This window comes from Mirounga angustirostris, unplaced genomic scaffold, assembly GCF_029215605.1.
Source record: "Mirounga angustirostris isolate CCGP_5_RB_7025 unplaced genomic scaffold, mMirAng1.0.hap1 SCAF_16, whole genome shotgun sequence".
NCBI lineage: Eukaryota > Metazoa > Chordata > Mammalia > Carnivora > Phocidae > Mirounga > Mirounga angustirostris.
The window spans coordinates 17605181-17623540 of record NW_026991724.1 but is presented as its reverse complement, the minus strand read 5'-3'; the positions used below and the strand labels follow the sequence as shown (position 1 = coordinate 17623540).

Genomic DNA, 18360 nt, shown 5'->3' with positions numbered 1-18360 from the left:
TAGAGCCGGCAGCACGATGGGCCTGGCCCTGTCGTCCATGCAGAGTCCAGGCAGAGTGAAGACCGCTGAGGGCAGGAGCACGGCTCCCAAAAAGTCAGGTCAGGAGCTGCTTGGGCTCTGCAGCAGATGCCAGCAAGTTCTGTCTCAGTGGGGCATCAGGGGGCTTCCCTGACTGCCCCTGTGGCAGAATGGGAGGTGGCAACTGTTGGGCCCAAAGGTGTGACGTTTGAGAAGCCAGCAGGACTGGACCATATGGCTGGACCGCTCGGAGGCCAGAAGGCCCCTGTGGCCATGGAGGAGGGCAGCGTCCAGGCAGAATGGGCCTGTGTGCGGCCCCTCGGGTAGTCAGACCCGCAGGGAGGGTCAGCCTGGTCCCCCTCTTCCTGGGCCCAGGCCTGTCTTGCCGGCACCACCTCAGTCCAGCGATCAGGGACGGGCACAAAGTCCTTGGGTACCTGGTGTTCAGGCACCACTGCAGGGTTGGAGTGGGGCACTCCAGTTATGGGGGTCACGCTGCCTGGCCAGATGGGTCAGAGCTGGGGCTGCCACCCTCCACCATCCCCTGCCAAAGTGACCACCACAGTTCAAACTGGAAGCCTGAGTTTGTAGGATTTTCTGCTTGGAGTCCCTCCTCACTCGCCAGCAGGCATGAACGGAGGGGTAGGGAGTAAAGAGTGGAAATGGGGGAACTGGGGAAGGGATGGGGGCCACACTGAGGCTGGGCTGCCCCCAGAATTGGGGTTGGGCAGGTGGAAATGATGATGGATAATGAGCAAAGAAAATGGAGCCCACGCCCAGCAATGGAGGAACACGCAGCCAACACGTGCCACATCCTCCGAAAACTACCTGGGCCACTAAAGCAAGCCCCATGCTTTATCTTGGTTTTTGACTCTGTGAAACGGAATTCCTAATGCCCTCCCAGGGGAAGTGGCTGCGAGGCCCTAGGGATCCCACGCAGTGGAGCAGCCAGCAGGAAGTGCTGAGGGTGGGAGCTGGGGGCGAGGAATGGAAATTGAGGCGCTGGGGGGGCCAGTGTGCCTTGCACAGAAATGAGAGTGTGGGGGGAAGTAAGGTGTTTGGGGACATGATGAGTTTGAGAAGGTGGCAGGCAGCTGGGAACGGGGGCCTGGACCAGGGGGAGCCACAGAGGCAGAAGGTGGGTAAGGGTCTTTTGCATCAGGATGTTTGTGAGCAGCCAAGGGGCATTTGCTGAGAAGAGAAGCCAAAGATAGGTTTGGGGGGAGGGCTGGCACCTAGAACCAGCAAGGAGACAAGGAGGAGGAAAGGAGGTAGGAGGATGCTGGGAAAATGCAATGCGTGGAGGCAGAAGCAGTTGCCACTGGGCAGAGCTGTGCCCAGAGCGAGACTCTGGGGAGAGCTGCACATCTTCCTGGGAACGCAATAGGAAGAGAGGGCACGAAGTACAGATTATGAGGAATGAGTGGACGGTGAGGACGTGGCAGATTTCACTGACTGTTAAGTTACCCCCCAGCAGCCTGCTAAGAACCATGAGTGCCTGCTGGCCCAATGCCCGGTGCCAAGATATGCTGCCATCCCTGGCTGCCAGACACGCGGTGGGGGGGGGGGGGCGCGGCACAACCAGCATGACAGCCCCCTCGTCCCACAAGAGATCAAACCACTTAACACCAAATGTATATAAAAGGTCAAGATCAGGAAATTCAACAGATTTCCAGCCACATCTACCTCCCAAAACATAGCAGTGAATCCGGAAGTAAACAGAAAACGTTTCTGCGCAGTCAAAACGGCCACCACAGCACTTGCAATACTAGCGTGTTCTGCTTTGTAAAGAGACACCCTCAAGCCCTCACTCAGAGCCAACCTGCTTTTATTTGACACACAGTTCTAATAAACATTGTTACCTGATTTGAACTGAAAGAGAAAAAATCAAAATCAAGAGAAAAGGTACAACGTAAGTGGCTCAGAAAAAATCTCAACTGTGTGCGATCATCATGGTGAGGGATCAGCTTGGACAGGCTCCCAGTTCCCACGCCAGCCTGATATTCTGTGATTCTCATATTTTTGTGAAGAGGATCCCCAAGTTATGAAGACATTGTGAAATCATGTTCCATCTCCACTGCTTAAGAAGGCAAGGCAGCGTACGTTTTATGTCAGGAAGTCGTTCTTTAAAACGTTTTGGCTCTTGAAGAGGAAATGGAGCCACTTTTATTGAGCATCTACTATGTACTCACCAGCTTAACTCTGTTAACTTCCTAACAATCCTACAAGTAACCACGATTTTTTTTACCATTTTATGGAAAAGAAAGTAGGCTTAGAAGGTTGAAGTGATTTGCCCCAGCTCACACCGTGAATGCTTTTCTCACTGCCCTCTATTTCCTTCCAGTTCTGGGCAGAGTGCCTGTGGGGACCACCTGCTCTCTGTCAACAGACGGCCTATCGGACCTGAGCTCAGGGAATGCCCTCGAGGGAGCTGGTGATGCTCTCTGTCTGGTCAGCTCACCTTGGGGCCCAGTGTTCCTGCCCTGGCCTCCATAGCTTTGGCTACTCTGTGGGCTGCAGGTGGGGGCCCAGCCCTGCTCCTGCCCCTGAATCCAGGACAAAGCTCTCCTCTCCTCGGGTGTAGACCATGAGTGGTGAAGTCCTTGCAGCTGGAAGATAAACAATGGCTGCGAGAGCCCCATCACGAGGGGGTAGTTTTGTGAGCCCTGTCCTCCAGAGGAAATTACTCCTGAAGGACTTTGATGGTGACAGGCCCTGTGTTTCATTCTGTAATCATTCAGAAAAATACATACATTTCAGTTTATTCAAAACAGTGGAAAATCATTGAGGTTTTTCCTGTGTAAAGGTCAAACTATAAAAAGATAAGTGGACTCAGAGAAATCCAGGCTAGTCATGAAAACGTGGCAGTGTATTAAAATGGATCCAAAAGAGGATCTAATCCTCCTTTGGAAACAGCTCATACTAATCCCCCCCTCCCCTTCCCTATGTGTGTTAAATTTCTGTTTGCAGGTTCAAGGACACGAAGTCAGGGACTCTCAAGGGGTAGAATATGGACGGTACAGACCGGGGTCCTTGATCAGAATCCCTGACCCGCTGCTACATGCCAAGTGTGAAAGCTGGAACAGGAACCCTCACCTCCCTGGGCCTCCATTCCCTCGCGTGCAAAATTGGGAAGATCCCCCTTTTCCAGGCTCTCCTAGAGGTCAAATGTGCAGGTGAGGACTGAGTGGAGAGAACCTTCCACCATCCTGACCATGACTTCCACCTGAGGGGACAGAGAAAGCCTGGCTTGGGCCACTGGCAATGGGGATCCTGAGGAGGGTGCCGCCGGACCACGGCCTGGGGATAGATCCCCTGAGCTGGCCCCCCCTCCCCGCCACTGGATGTCCCCAGACTCTGATGGGCCTCCACCGCATACGGACTTGGGTGACCTGGGAAGTCCTTGCAGCTGGAAGCTAAACAAGTATCCTTTTTTTTTTTTTTTAAAGATTTTATTTATTTATTTGACAGAGAGAGACACGTGAGAGAGGGAACACAAGTAGGGGGAATGGGAGAGGGAGAAGCAGGCTTCCCGTGGAGCAGGGAGCCCGATGCGGGGCTCGATCCCAGGACCCTGAGATCATGACCTGAGCCGAAGGCAGACGCTTAACCAACTGAGCCACCCAGGCGCCCCTACACAAGTATCCTTGAGATCCTCATCACGAAGACATTTTTAAAGGGGCACTTGGTAATTCAATGGCTTTTGTGAAGCTGAGCAGGCAACTGGAGAATGATAGAGAATGATAGTTTTGAAAACGCAGCCTGGACAGTAAAATCCTCACTTTCCCCTTTACTAATTCAGAACTTCCGAGAAGGTCTTTACGAGGGCCTATGGGAAGATAAGGAGCAGCTGTGTCTCCTCTTCTTTATCAAAACCATGCTCCATCTTTGCTCAATTGTGTGCAGCCCTGCCTGGTTGGGGGGTGGGGGGAGGCCCAGCCTGGTCTCTCCTGCACAGCCCACCCCCTGGAGAGAGGAGGGGATTTGGGAGGTGGAGTCAGGTTTCCTGGTGGCAGTCCCTGGGCCTGGGAGGACTCCAAGCCCCACAAATGGGAGCTGGCTTTTGTTTCTTGACTTGTGTCCAAGTAGAACAGAAGGCGCGGCCCTGGGCAAAAACCTGAAGGGAGAGGCAACCGCTCTTGGGTCTGGCCAGCAGGGGCGTGGCAGGAGATGAAGGAGCCCCGCGGAGGCCAGATCCTGCAGACATCAGATCCGGTGAGTGACAGGTCTCATTTGTGTTCTACAAAGGTCACCCCGGCTGTGGGAGTGGAAGGGTTCAGAGGCAGCATGGCCGGGCAGGGGGTGGCCTTGGCCACCCAGGGACGTGGTGGTGGGATACAGGACATGCTGTATCTGGAGGACGGATTGCTGTCACACGGAGGGCTGGGGGAGAGGGGATCCTGGGAGGAGGTCTCTCCGGCCTGTGGCCTGGGCACCTGGGTGGATGGTGATGCCTCAGGAGAAGATGAGATGGGGGAGGGGTGGTATGGATTTGGGCATCAGTGAGGAGTCAGAGTTGGGCAGGTAGCCACTGAGCTGATGGAGGGACATCCGGGTGGCCCTGTCCATTGGAGCATGGGACTCAAAAGTGCAGTTAGGGAGAGAGTTGAGCCAGAGATAGGAAAGTGGATGAGGCCAGCACACTGGTAGCTGAAGCCAATGAGTGGACGAGATCCCATGGGGCGAGTACAGGGTGAGACCCAAAGAGGGCGAGGAAGAGAAGTTTCGGGAATCACTGGCATTCGAGTTCGAGGAAACAGACTCTGTGGAGAAGCGTAGGGAGTGGTCAGAGAGGTGTCTGGGAGAACAGGTGCTCAGGGAGACCCTGGGAGTCTGCGGGGTCGGGGGACACAGCCTGGAGGGTTGCTTTCGGGCTCGCGGCCGTGTTAACCTGTGCACACGGGAGAGAGATCCAGGCTGACCAGCAAGGCTGAGGCTCGGCTGTGATTTCAGCCAGCTCTGCAGGTTTGCGGATGGTTTGTTTTCCTGGCTATAAGTTTTGGAGCGGGCTTCTTGGGGGTTTCCAAGAGATCTGTCAGCGGAAACTTTATCCACATCTTAAATTTTCTCCCTGCTAGGACCTTTTAACTGTAGGTCACCTGAAAAGTGTGACCACGGCTACTGTGTATATATTATTTTAATCCCGACTTGAAGAAATATTTATAGCTGACACTTGTTTTAAATGGCCAGAAGAGGCTCTATTTTGTGATCCTTTATACCCTTCAAATGAAGAGCCTGCTTTGAAAAGATCTACAAATTACCTATACAAATCTTGGAGAGTCTTCCTCTTTAGCTTTTTTTCTTTTTTAGGTCAGAAGAGACTTGTCTTAGACCATTAGGGATTTAACATGACATGTCTGCTTTGCAAAGTGAAAGAGAAAGGGCAGTTTTTGGCTCAGATACAGCAGTTGTGCCCCCGAAACGTGTCCAATGGCCTGATTTAGTATTAAAGCTCTGAAATAATTGATTATCCATGAGGGTAGCTATTTAAAGAGTTCATCTCATCAGATTTGAACCGACCGCACCTGCGCTGGGCGCCAGGGTAGCTAGGTGAGGCCAGGCAGACCCAAAACGAGTCGGAATGGGGCCGGGGATCCTGCCTTCCGCGAGGCTCCGAGACCAGGCCTCCATTAAGAAAAGTGACAGGCTTCTGTCACCACTGTGCGTGGGGAGCAGGCCCCTGCTGGGCCCAGGTCAGGGAATGAAAATTCTCATGGGGCTGCTCTGTCCTCCCCACCTTCTCCCCGTCTTGAGCTCCCTGGGCCTGAGAGCCCCAGCTGTCCCAGGCCTACACTCCGGGTCCCACGCTTCCCTCCCCGAGCCCTTGCAGCCTTCCCAGCAGGGTGTGCTCTTGGTCCCTCGTGACACTCTCCTCCATCGCGTCACTGGCAACCTACAAAGTCTGGGTCGAAGGCCACGGCCATTTTCTCCTAACCCTGGCAGGTTTCCTCTTACAGGCACCACCCAACTCGTTCCCTCATTCTGCCTCCTCCTTGTATGCTTAGCTAACAGTTTACCTTGGCAGGTTCACCAGGAAGCAATAATACTGCTAAAGCCAGGCGCTTGATGGGCCTTGTGTTTCTGAAGTTGTGTGTGTGTGTAGGTAGGTGTGCCTTAGGTGGCCGTTGAAGTTTCCAGGCCGAAATTACTGCTGCCCTTGCTAACAGGAGCAGGGGCTCCAGCCCTGTCTACCCGGTGTGGCACGGCCAAGGCTAGGTTCCAAGGCCGTCTTGGCTGGTCCTAGTGCCTGCCTTTTCCAGGCCCAGGTGGGAGGCCTGTATCCTTGGAGGATGTCTCAGCCCCCACAAGAGCTCTGGGGCTGGAGGGGTGCCTGCCTGGCTCAGTCAGTTGAGTGCCTGACTTGTGATTTTTGGCTCAGGTCACGATCTCATGGTGGTGAGATGGAGCCCAGTGTTGGGCTCCACAGTCAGTGGGGAGTGTGTCTGAGATTCTCTCCCTCTGCCCCTCCCCCACTTGCTCATGTGCATACACTCTCTCATTCTCCAAATTAAAAAAAAAAAAAGAAAAGAGCTCTGTGGCTGGAAAGCTCCCCATGGACTGCGAGGGTTCTCGGTCACAAACACTGCACCCAAAGGCTCTTTGTAGTGGCTGCTGTGGTTTCTGCCTAGACCCCATCTTTAGGGCTGACACGTCCATCCCCCAGATGCTCTCACAGCTTTGTCCCTCCCTGGGAATCGCCCTCCGCCGAGGGGAGCTGCCGCACTCAGGTTTAAGGCCCCTCCTGGAGGCTGGCCTGTGGTCAGTGCTTGGCTGATGGAGAGGAGGCACTGAGGCTGGGCCCCTTGACCTCCATCTGGGGCACCCCTGAGGAGCCATCTCAGCTCCTGAGTTCCTTGTCGAAATGCCGAGGCCTCATACAACCAGAGTCTGGCTCACTTTCTCTGCTCCATCCTTCCTTCTTCCTTTCCTTGAACTATCAAATCTGCACAGAAATTGGGTTCCCCAGTCTAAGCTGCCATTGCCTAGCAGAGAGAGAGGCTGGGCTTGCCAATGGCCCCTCCCGTCCCTTCCCCGTCCCCACGCCTCCAGCGCCACCCTGGGCACCTGCGCTGCTGAGATGCCTCAATTGTTCTATTGTTACACTCCTTTGGTACACTCCAGCCTCCCTGAGAGGTCACTTGGGAGGCATTTGTTTGTTTTTGGACTTGAATTTAGGAAAAGTTGGGCCTTAGGTCTGTGTTTGATTTGTGTTTATGCTACCAACACCAGTAACTGGGGGGAAGAGAGTAGCCTTTCTTTGCTTTGGCTGCTAGGAAGCTCAGAGCCCTGAGTGAGGTTCATGTGTTACATGACACCCTGTTGCCTTCTGAGTCCCCTTAAAGTACCTTTCTCACCATGGTGATTTGTGGTGTTTTGCTGTATCACCCAGCTTCCTCTGAGCTGCCTCAGAGTGTTTGGGATGAGGTGGGCTACAAATGAGTAAACACAGGCAGCCGTAGGGGTGTGTTGTCAGAGAGCCCCGGCTGCCAGTTACCAGCTCTGGGACATTTGCCAAGTCACAACTTCTCTAAACCAGAGTTTTTTCAGCCAGGGAGTGGGCCTGATGCCTGCATCACAGAATTATTTTGAAGATACACACAGTAAGCACGTGGCTGGTGTGTATCAAGGGCTCAATAAATAGTAGACATTAATAACAATGTTTTTTATAACATCCTGCTGCTCTCATGACTCTGCCCTACCATGTGTTGGGTCGGAACTTCTTCCTGCCTGGCACGTGCTGGCTGTCAGCCAGGATGCGTTTCTAGCCTATTGGGTTTTACTTTCTTATGGGAGAAAGGCGCCCACCCAGGCCCCCGCACCTCACGGCAGACTGTATGGGCCGGCAGAGGGACCAGTGGGGATGTTTGCTGATTGTTAATCCAGGCAGGTGGAAACACAATTAAAATGCCCATGACATAAATGAGCACATACTTGGCTGGAGGAAAACGAAAACTCAAACTCTTTATGCAAACCGAGCCTTCAGAAAATGAAAAAAAGTTTGTAGACGAGAGATAGGTGATGAGTAATTTAACCAAGACGATGTAAATCTAGGCCTTTGGCTACTTTAAATATAACCATCTGATATAAAAAGAATTGCACTAAATTTTTTAAAGCTGCGATCTTGCCTAGGGTGAGAGACTCACTTTCCCGGGAGGGCCACGTTCCCCCAAGGCAAGTGCGGAAGGAGCGGAATAGCACCCCTGGTACAGCGTCGCATCCCCTCCAGGCAGCTGAGGAGGTTTTATGCATTTCAGCGCACGCTGGCACTCCATATGCTGCCCGTTACCTTGCAAACCTGTTTAGAACCCATATTGGGACAGAAAAGCCCATTTCAAAGGGCAGGTGGCTTACAAAAGCCTTTCTTTTGTCCATTTCTATAGTCAACCTGCCCCTGGCTCTATCCCCTCATAAATGGCGCCTGGGCTTGAACTTTGGTTTTGAGCTCATCCAAAGATGGGTGTACCACTGGAGTTCCTTGTCTTTCTGGGGGATGAAGAGAGTCGGGAGCAGGGAGCCATCCCTGTACCTGCTCTAGAACTGGCCTCTGGAGTGCATCCTCTTGGGGGGGGGGGGGCGGCGAGTGGGGGGTAGCATGAAGGCAGGACGGAGGGAGGGTCGCATGAGGGCACAGCTGGGCACAGAGCAGGCCCTCGTATGGTCTGTAGGGGTGGGCCTCAGGAAAGGGGGAGAGGAGCAAAGAAGTGAAGGGAGGTTCGGGGGCAGAGCATGCGTCTGGCTGGGCTGTTTAGTCCTGGAGGGCTGAGGGACCTGGGGCCACACCGCTGGGCGGAAGCTGTCTCGGAGCTGCTGTGGCCACCAAGACAGGGAGAGGCTCACAGGCGGTGGCTCTTGAGCCCCTTGCAGGGATTTGCGGAGCACATTAATCAGCCTCGGGAGCCTTCCTTTGGGGGATCAGCCAGTGTAAGAGGGACAGTCAGTGCCTGGGGGACCAGAGACCTCCTGCTCTGTCACCCACAGGCAGCCCCTAGCCTGTCGCATGTGGGGACAATGTCTCCCTCACTGCCTAACCTGAGGAAGGGGGTGGGAGCCTGCAGTTTTCACTCTTCCTCAGCATCTATTGACGATTCTCCCTACAAATCTGTTGCCTACACATTTCCTTGCACCTCCAGAGTTTTGTTGAGTGAGAAAACCCACGCACTTCACCTCTTATCTCCATAACATTTTCTTCCCTTCCTATGGAAGACAAAAGATCAAAGAAGACCAGAGACTCCCACACCCCTTGCCCGACAGAGCACAGAAGCCTCGGGGTCCAGTTTCCAAGCACGGGCTGGTCTGTTTACCCCGATGACGATGATGATCGTAGTGAAGCACACAGTCCTGTTCCTAAAATGAGTATAATGGCTATGCTGATAAAGGCAGCGTCCGAGAGGGGAGGGCAGAACAGACTTTGGAGCTAGCCTGCCCTGCGCCCATTTCCTGGCTCCATTGTTCACGAGCTGTGGGAAACTGGAGGTCACTGGACTTCTTTGTGCTGCTGCTGCTTCCTTGTCTATAATATGGGGCTCAGAGTAGCTCACTAGGGGAATGCCTGCCATGTGGTGTGTCCTTACCAGCTATCACTATTAGTATTACTATTCTTACCCTGGATTTCATTACTGTAGGCAAGAGGCCTTTTCACGTGCTCTGTCATTTGAATCGGACAATCCTGTAAGGCAGAGGGTGTGATGATGATGATTCTGCTGTGCAAATGAGGAAACTGAAGCTCAGAGAGGTTGAGGGACTTGCCCCAAGACACCCCCCCTGATGCAGAGTCAGCACGCTCCTCCACCTGGCTCGCCCTGGCAAGGCCGCACAGCCTAGGCCCCCAGGATTTAACAAGATGCTTCGCCATTACCTGGCAGGCCTCCCATTATCCCTGCTCGGCAGGGTGGGAGTTTTATCCCCTCTCCTTAGAGCACGGAGATAACAGCCCGGTGGGTGGAGTGGCTCCTGCACCGGCCGCCGCCTCCAGCTAAGCTGCTTTGGAGCCAGCTGATGAGGGCCGCTCTTCAAAACCATAGCTCATGGAGGCAGCTACCCACAGGCCACCCCACTCGGTGCTGTGGCAGTGATTAATAAGGGTAGTCTGCGTTCGGGTGAGGCCTCTCAGCTGAGGCCTCAGAGCACTTTGCAAGCATTAATTAAGCTTCATGGTGGTGGCTCAGTTTGGGGGGGTGCGCTGAATCCACTTTACATGTCTTTAGCTAATGCAGACAGAAACCAAATCACTCCCCCCGGCAAGCCACGGCCTTCGGCTCTGCCAGGCCCCTGGGGGCATTCCTCATCCCGGCGGTTTGGCTAAAATCATTTGCAGAGAAAAGATTTCCTCACTTGTCTTTCCAGACCTCGAAAGAATAACTGGCCCTCAGAAGCCATTTCTCATTCAAGTTAGGAGCCCGCCAACAAGCTCTGTGACTGGGCCCTGCCCAGTGGCCAACCACTGGTCCACCAAAGCTAACTAGGAGCTAATGGAGCTCAGGCCTGCACCCGTCAGCATATCAGAGCCTACGGCACCTGCACCTGGGGCCTTTGGGATCAGGCCCGTCCCTGCCGTCCCAGCTGCGCGGCACCCCCAGCCCCTATCGCTTATCTGCTTCCCTCCCATCCCCAGCTCTGCCCGCACACATCGCCACCTGCTTCCTGTGGTTCCGACAGCCTGCAGCTCATCGGGAGTTGCAAAGAGCCCGCTTAACTGGGGGTGAAGAAGACATGCTCAGATTTGTGTTCTGAGATGAAAATTCAGGGAGATATGTATATGAGGTGAGGGAGGGGGAGGCAGCAGGCTGTGGGGCCACTGACTACGCCATAGAGCCAGGGCAGTATGGATGGCGATCCGCTTGGGCACGGCAGTGGGGTGGAGAGAGGGGGCTTGAGGGGCATTTAGAAAGGAGATCGACAGAGGGCGCCTGGGTGGCTCAGTTGGTTGAGCGACTGCCTTCGGCTCAGGTCATGATCCTGGAGTCCCTGGATCGAGTCCCGCATCGGGCTCCCTGCTTGGCGAGGAGCCTGCTTCTCCCTCTAACCCTCCCCCTCTCATGTACTCTCTCTCGCTCTTTCAAATAAAGAAATAAATCTTAAAAAAAAAAAAAAAAAGAAAGGAGATCGACAGATAAAACGCTCCGCCGCCGCTCCTGCCGTGGCCCACACTGAGCGCCAGCACTCCCAGCCGACAACTCCGCCACCATGGAGGACATGAACGAGTACAGCAACATAGAGGAATTTGCAGAGGGATCCAAGATCACCACGAGCAAGAATCAGCAGGATGATGGTAAAATGTTTATTGGAGGCTTGAGCTGGGATACAAGCAAGAAAGATCTGACTGGGTATTTGTCTCGACCTGGGGAAGTTGTAGACTGTAAAAACAGATCCAGTGACTGGAAGATCAAGAGGATTTGGATTTGTGTTTTTCAAAGATGCTGCTAGTGTTGATAAGGTTTTGGAACTGAAAGAACACAAATTGGATGGTAAATTGATAGACCCCAAAAGGGCCAAAGCTTTAAAAGGGAAGGAACCCCCCAAAAAAGGTTTTTGTGGGTGGATTGAGCCCAGATACTTCTGAAGAACAAATGAAAGAATATTTTGGAGACTTTGGAGAGATCGAAAATATTGAAACTTCCCATGGATACAAAAACAAATGAAAGAAGAGGATTTTGTTTTATCACATATACAGACGAAGAGCCGGTAAGGAAATTGTTAGAAAGCACGGGTGCCTGGGTGGCTCAGTTGGTTGAGCAACTGCCTTCAGCTCAGGTCATGATCCTGGAGTCCCGGGATCGAGTCCCGCATCGGGCTCCCTGCTCGGCAGGGAGTCTGCTTCTCCCTCTGGCCCTCCCCCTCTCATGCTCTCTGTCTCTCATTCTCTCTCTCTCAAATAAATAAAATCTTAAAAAAAAAAAAAAAAAGAAATCGTTAGAAAGCAGATATCATCAAATCGGTTCTGGGAAGTGTGAAATCAAAGTTGCACAACCCAAAGAGGTATACAGACAGCAACAGCAACAACAAAAAGGAGAAAGAGGTGCTGCAGCTGGTGGACGAGCTGGTACTAGGGGTCGTGGATGAGGTCAGGGCCAAAACTGGAACCAAGGATTTAATAACTATTATGATCAAGGATATGGAAATGACAGTAGTGCGTATGGTGGTGATCAAAACTGCAGTGGCTATGGCGGCCACGATTATACGGGGTACGGACGGGGCTACGCGGGCTACGCTGGCCAACAGAGCACTTACGGCGAGGTGGCTCAACGGGGTGGCGATCGCCAAAACGATTACCAGCCATACTAAAGGAGGACGTTGGAGAAAACAGGAGGAGATTGCTGAAGTTAACCCATCTTGCAGGATGACATTGAAGATTGGTCTTCTGTTGATCTAAGGTGATTATTTTGTAAAAGACTTTGTAGTGTACAAGACACAACTGTGTCCAACTGTACATAGCCGCCGATTAGTTTTCTTTGTTTTTATTTTGTCTTCTGCTATCTGTGTTACGGCTCGATGTGGATTTGTGTTTATACAAATTTTATTTGTATGATTTCATGTTAAATCTGAAATAAATGCTTCCTTGTGTGATTGTTAAAAAAAAAAAAGAAGATCGACAGGGCTGGGGGACTACCTGGAGGTGAGGATGAGGGAGGAGGAGGAGACCTAGATGAAGCTCCTGGCCATCAGATCCACTCCACCGGGCATATGTGCCCTCTGTGTCTGGCCCTGGGCTTAGTAAACTTGTGATCTACTCGGCAATGTTAGTGCAAACCAGCTGCCCCAGAGACACCATGTCAGGTAGAACAGCCGAGCCCCAACCCTACTTCCTTCACTGTAATTTCCCAGGCACCATCCTTTCGAGCTTGACCAGGGAGTGAGGCCTCACACTCAGAGCTCAGCCTCTATTCCTGGGCCATGGATATTCCAAGGCACCACTGGGTTTGACCCACACAAGAGTCGGGGGTGGGGGTGGGCTTTTGTTCCCCACTTGGCTGAGGACACCAAGGCTCTGGGGTTAAGTGACCTGCCAGCGGTAGGCTGAATAGCAGCCCCTGACAAAGGTCCATGCCCTAATCCCTAGAACCTGGGGGAAAAGGAACTCCGCAGATGTGATTAACCTAAGGGTTCTGAACTGGGGAGCTTATCTTAGGTTATCCAGGTGGGCCCAGTGTAATCCCAGCAGGCCTTATAAGAGGGAGGCAAGAACGCCAAAGGGAAGAAGGGGATTGCAGTAGAAGCAGAAAGTGATACACTTTGGAGATGGAGGAAGGCACCACAAGCCAAGGAATTCAGGCAACCCCTGGATGTTAGAAAAAGCAAGGAAATGGATTCTCCCCTAGAGCTACCAGAGGAACTCCAACCTGGTGACACTTGGATTTTAGCTCAGCGAAATTGATCTTGGGCTTCTGACATCCAAAACTGTAAGATAAGTAACTGTAAGATAATCCTAGGCATCCTCCAACTCCAACAGAAATCCTCAGTAGGAGGCGCAATTTATTCTGGGCAGAAGAAAAGGTTTGTTTTGATTCTGCAGAGGCCCTCACGGTTTCAGAATTAACCTCTTTCCTTGCCCCAGACTGGGGAAGCCATAGACCCTGGGCCTGGTGGTCATTGGAGCTGTGACCAGGGTGAGGTGCTTGGGCAAGACAGAGGGAGAGCCCCCCTGAAAGGCGCTGGAAGGGTGTGGGAGGCAGAGGACAGGCAAGTGCTCCAAGGAGGAAAAGCAGCATTTTGCTAATGTTACCAAAGTGTGAGCCCCAGCTGCTGGGGGTCTGTGGTGAGGGGCCACCCAGAGACGAAGCATTCCACCTCCTACTGAGGGTTTCTGTTGTAGTTTGCTGTTGCTGAAGATTTGGGGAGAAAGGGGAGGGAACTGTCTCCTTGGCCACAGAACTGAGGTGACTGCAAATTGCTCCTTGTGTGGTCTCAGTTTAACCTCCAGGGAACAGAGGGTGAAGGTCCCGCCTCCTCCAGGTGGGTCTGCCACAGAAAGGGGGGGTGGAGCGGGGAGGGGCAGGGCTGCTCCCGCTCCTGGTGGACAGTGAGGCCCCTTTCCACTTAAAATGTCGGATTCTCCTGGAAAAGGAAGTTTCTTTACCCATTGTACATTGTACAGTCCTGCCCTGGTTTATAGGATTTTAGTTAAGATTGTGAACAGTCCTACAGTCCTCAGGGGGCTTCGGGGTCATTTTCACCCCGATTTGTGGATCTTCACAACAACCTGAGTCAGATACTGGTTTCATCCCATTTTGCATTTGAGGAAACGGAGGCTCAGAGAGATGACCTGTCAAGTTAGTTGTCAGCCAGGATTTTGACCCAGCTTTTCTTGCCTCCTCCTGGCCTTCCTTATGACCCAGAAGGGAGCTCAAAGATCACCCTGTTCACCCCTATTCTGTGACCTTGCTCTGTGAGGCCGAGGGCTTTTCCCGGCATACCGCAGGGAGTCCACCAGCAAACTCGGTTGGGTCTATCTGTTCAGGGGTCTTTTTCTTGTACCCAAGACCTCTGCTTCAGGCCTGGACGTGGGGCCTTGGCCCACCCCATTGTTCACCCACTAGCCAGTATTTCCTAAGCTTGGTGCTCTTCCAGGCTCTGTGGGCAGCTCTGAGTCCGGAAGAACAGACTGGCACAGAACACGTCCTGGAGGCTGCTGTGGGTGGCTCCGGAGCCCAGCAGTGCCTCTGGGGGTGTTGCAGGAGCCACTGGGGTAATGCCATCCAGCAGAGCCAGACTGGGAGAGGGAGCATCTAGAAGCCACAGGAGGGGGGTGGGGAGCCCACACTGAGGGTGGACATGGCCCAGAGTGAGCCAGTAAGAGGTCGAGGTGACCGAGGACCAAGGCTGGAACTGATGAGAGAGGACCTCTCCTATTCAAAAGAAGTAGCTGTTTGGGGTAGAGGCATCACGGGCAGGAGCCCTGTATGTCAAGAAGGTCTCCTCCAGCCAGAAGGTTAGAAGATTCCATATGAAGAGTCAGTGGCTGGGTTTCCCCAGAAAAAGGGAAGGGGTCCAGCTTCCTCATCTCTCTAAGAGCGTCTTTGGCTCCTGAAGCATATGGCATGAGTGGAGGGCAAACTCCACTGGATGCCATGGGGAGCAGGACATCCCTAGGGAGGATTCAGAGTGGCTCTGCTGGCCACTGAAGCAGATGTGGGATGGGAAGAAAGGAGGGCAGAGGCAGAAAGGTGGAGGCCCCACAGAAAGCATCCAATCCTAAGCTCTTCGGATTGTTGTTAGAGCTGCAAGAGGATGAGGATGGGTGAACCTAGACACTGGGAGGCTGGTGGATACTCTGTATCTGGCCAAGGCCCAGCCCAGGCTGGTGCTGAGTCGTGGGGATCTGGAGAACAAGCAGCAGCGCGGAGAGAGAAGGAGCTAGGGAGCTATACACCACCCAGGAGGCACCTGGGTTTGCCAGTCTTCCTCTCCTGTGCTATGCTGCAGGGAAGCCAGCACACACGTTTCCCTGAGGACGATGACATACGCTTAGCACAGAGCCTGGCAGGCGAAGGGTGCTCAGAGGGGTGCTGAGTGAGCGAGTTGGACCAAAAAGGAAACAGAGGCCCGTGGTCTTCATAGTGGGCCAGGTTTTCCTCAAGGAAGATAAACTTCAGAGAGTAGAACAAAGGTGAAAATAGAATAGAGGTTCTATTCTAGACTATCTTATCTCTTGCACTATAAATAATCCTGCCCCAGTTTTGCAAACTGCGTAGCATTGTTCTCAATAGGATCTTTATATGATCAGCCATCCAGTCAACATGTTTGCTGATCACGTACTAAGGTTTCACGCAGAACCAAGTCCCATGAGTGCCAGACACAGGTGCACCCACAAAGAAATGACTGTTGATTCAATAACCTCAATTGATCTTTGACAACCCCATTCATTATGTCATTATGGGGATGGGGCCCTGGAAGAAGAGGAAACAAAGGGTGGTAAGCCGGCCGGCCAAGGTCATGCAAATAACCAGTTCATGACCATACAACGCCGTTCCTCTGGGTCTCCGGATGGTGACCTCAAGCTGACCCCGGCTGGCCTAGCAGCTCCCCACTACTGTTTGGCTCTTGTAGAAGTGAATCACGGACAGGGCTTTCCAGTGGTAGTTACTAAGTATCCGAGAGACATGTTTCATAAAACTGTGAAGCAATGAAAAGCTCTTAACAATTGATTTAAAATCCATTTGGCAAGGAACTAGCACCAAAAATAGAAATATCCCCAAGAGGCCGAGGGGCCAATCTCCACTCCTTGTTGCTATTTCCGTCACTGTACTCATTTTCCAGTCCTGACCATGGGCGTGCATTTAATCTCTCACATGGACCCAGGCCTCAAGTCTATGCTGTTTGACAGTTTATCAGTAACAAGACCCGTCACTGCATTTATGGGCTGCTGCTCTGCCAGGAACTTTACATTTGCCCAGTGAATCCTGCCATCAATCTACTTAGGTTGATAGGATTATTCCCATTTTACAGATGAGGAAGCTGGACCATCCTAGGGACACTCAACTCCTAGGTTTTATTTTTTTTTTAAAGATTTTATTTATTTATTTTGACAGAGAGACACAGTGAGAGAGGGAACCCAAGCAGGGGGAGTGGAAGAGGGAGAAGCAGGCCTGCTGCCGAGCAGGGAGCCCGATGCGGGGCTCGATCACAGGACCCTGGGATCAGGACCTGAGCCGACGGCAGACGCTTAATGACTGAGCCACCCAGGCACCCAGCTCCTAGGTTTTAATCAGAGATTTAAGCTCAGGTCTGTTGGATCTAAACAAAGATGGTCTTCCTACTTCTCTATGGTCACCAAACTTGTAGGTGACAGAGAAGAGCCTGGGAAAACAGTGAATGCATTCAGTGAAGATGTCAGGACCCTGAAATACCTTGAGGCCCTGGGCAGCGCTGTTCACTAGAACTCTCTGCAGTGATGGAAATGTTCTGTATCTGTTGTCCAGTATGGTAGCCCAAGACACACATGACTATAGAGAACTTGAATTGTGGCTAGTGTGACTGAGAAACTAGATTTTAAATTTTATTTAACTTAGCCACATGTGGCTGGTGGCTATTACTGGACCGTACCAGATCTAGTGCTATGGGCAGAAACCAATAGGATGACTCTGGGTCAGGATATGTGCAACTCTTGCCTTTGAGTCATAGGAACAGGACAGGGAGCCCAAAATAACTGGGGGGGCCCGACACACTGTGTGCTCGGGCCTCAGTGCGTGAGCTCTGTGCAGCCCCCTCTACATTTGGGAGCTGAGACATGAAATCAGACAAAGGAAGGAGGGAAGGAGTGTGTAGGGCAGAGGGGAGAGATGGGGCTTGGAGAGTGGGGGCAGGTATAAGAGGGGTTCACCTGAGGACCCCGTCCCTAGTTCCCTGTGCTATAGTCCCAGAAATGCAAAGGAAACACGTCTTCAGAGAAAGACCTCAGTGCCAGTAAATGGGCCTCCCCAAAGGAAGCACCTTCCTGTCCCTCTGCTGGATGCCCTCGACTTCCTGTGAGCTTGTGACCGTTTTTGTCTCTTCCGGCTTCTCGTTTGCCTTGGAGCATCCAAGCAGCCTCTGCCTCATCCTGGGAGCAGGAAAACAAACATCACCGTGGAGACAAAAGCACTTGACTCCACTTATAGTGGCTAACGGCCAATGATTTTCCAGCCTGAAGGCCCTTTGCTTCTGTGAGCATTGCCCAAGAAGATCTGGCCATGGAAAAAGACATTAGGAAGCTGAGGGCAATAAACTGTGATAAGAAAGATGAAGGACCGGTCCTTGACGGGGGCACTGGAGGCCACAGTTCAAATATGATGGTCGCACAGGCTGCCTGGAACCTCAAACAGCTACTCTCCCTCAGTTTGCAAATTGAAAGCACCCTTCAGCCCATTGCCACCACCACCCCTGCAGATGTGGGGGAGCAGGCGCAGAAGCAGAAGGGCCTGGACAACTTGCTCCAGAGGAGGCTTCTCAAAGGAGAGGGTGGTTTTACCCTCTTGTCCTCCTACTGTCTTGAGGCCAGACTTCAAAAGGGCAGGAGGTGGATAGCAGAACTGGTCATAAGGGAGAAAGGGCCTTTCCAGGAAGTCATGCTGTGAAGTGGGATATCTAATCCCTTCTTTTCCCTTCTGATTCTGGAAGGAGAAGAAAGAGTAAGCTTGGGAGGTTTGCAAGAGGCAGTTCCTGTGGTCCCCACATCACAGAGCCCTCCATCTGCACCTGAGCCTGGACTTGGGAAAAGGGGTCATACTTGGTCCCTGCCTGGAAGAGAAGGGCATATATGGCCACCGATGGCCACGACGTGGTGTGTGCAGAGAGCCCAGAAGACGCCATGATCCATCAGGTTCTTGGTTCTGGGAACTACTGTGCATCACAAGTCCCAGCGCACAG

The 18360-nt window shown here is 52.6% G+C and overlaps 2 protein-coding genes and 1 pseudogene across 3 annotated transcripts in view; 2 read left to right on the top strand and 1 right to left on the bottom strand.

Annotated features, from left to right (window-relative positions):
* PRMT7 (protein arginine methyltransferase 7) overlaps nt 1–4233 on the top strand; it is a 96750-nt gene extending 92517 nt beyond the window's left edge. For both annotated transcript variants that reach the window (XM_045890854.3, XM_054511277.2), the window contains 2 exons: nt 2989–3442; nt 4105–4233. The gene's annotated coding sequence lies outside the window, so the exon portion shown is untranslated. The remainder of the gene's footprint in view (nt 1–2988; nt 3443–4104) is intronic.
* Nucleotides 1–18360, bottom strand: part of SMPD3 (sphingomyelin phosphodiesterase 3) — an 84019-nt gene that overhangs the window by 46591 nt on the left and 19068 nt on the right. The gene's annotated exons all lie outside the window — the stretch shown is intronic.
* LOC129046291 (heterogeneous nuclear ribonucleoprotein D-like) lies at nt 17–16519 on the top strand (annotated as a pseudogene).